Raw genomic sequence first — 1,047 nt, 5'->3', positions numbered from 1 at the left:
CTCGATTGTCCTCATTATTCAAGTCAATCGACCCACAATCGACCAGTTGTTTAGTCGTTTCATAATAGTTTTCATAATTTCAGTGGGAGAATCGACTGATCCTTGAGTCGTTTATTAGTCGATCAACTTCATATTATTTACTCACATGAAACGACTGAACAACTGGTCGATTGTGGGTCGATTGATGTGAATAATATGCGGGCAATCGCGTCACGATCGACTTTCTTCAAGTCGATCCTGGTCCGACCGTAAGGAATCTTTCATAATCGACCACCCCATGAGTCGTTCAAGCTTTGGTGCAATAAATTTTTTGTCATTCCGGCCGTGAGGCAGCGCTTCACGGACGCTCCGCTCCTCTCCGCGTCCGTGAATCTCTGCCTACGGCCGTCATAACAAAAAATACTGTTCGTCATATGGCCAAAAAAAAATTTTCTAGCTCATATGATTGCAAACTCATATTCGCCAGAAAAGTTTTTTTCGGCCTAGTGACGAAATATACTATTTGTCATTCGAAATTCACTAGCTATCGACTTCCTATGAAGTCGATTCATCTTCGATTCCATCAATAATCTGAGATCTGAATCTAACTACACTCGCATACGAATCGATATACTGATCAACTCGATTCCACAATCGACAAATCTGCTAGGGTCACGTGTTTGTGGACGCGGCAGAAGAAACGGCTGCTCATGCTTTGAAAATAAAACCCAAGCACGTGTATGAAATATTTTTTTCAAAAATACGAACAATATTTTGAATCATCTGCGCGATCATTTCCATCTAAAAAACAGCCTGATTCCCAGTTACCATTCCCACAAACGGGAATGGAATGGTTTTAAGGGTGCCAAGTGAATTTGAAAAAAGATTCAAAAAAATTTTTTTCTTTCCCTCCATCATTGGAGAAATATGTATTCATCCATCCGACGAAATTTCAAACCCGCAACCAGAACTAGACATGGAGAAAATGAATGCGGAAAATCCTCGAGAAAGCATGGGATCAAATGGGTACGGCGGGTTGAAATATCTCTCTTATTCACCCCGGTACCC

The sequence above is a fragment of the Diachasma alloeum genome, unplaced genomic scaffold, assembly GCF_001412515.2.
Source record: "Diachasma alloeum isolate Michigan unplaced genomic scaffold, Dall2.0 Dall_scaffold_00294, whole genome shotgun sequence".
Lineage (NCBI taxonomy): Eukaryota > Metazoa > Arthropoda > Insecta > Hymenoptera > Braconidae > Diachasma > Diachasma alloeum.
Note: the sequence above shows the minus strand (reverse complement) of the source record.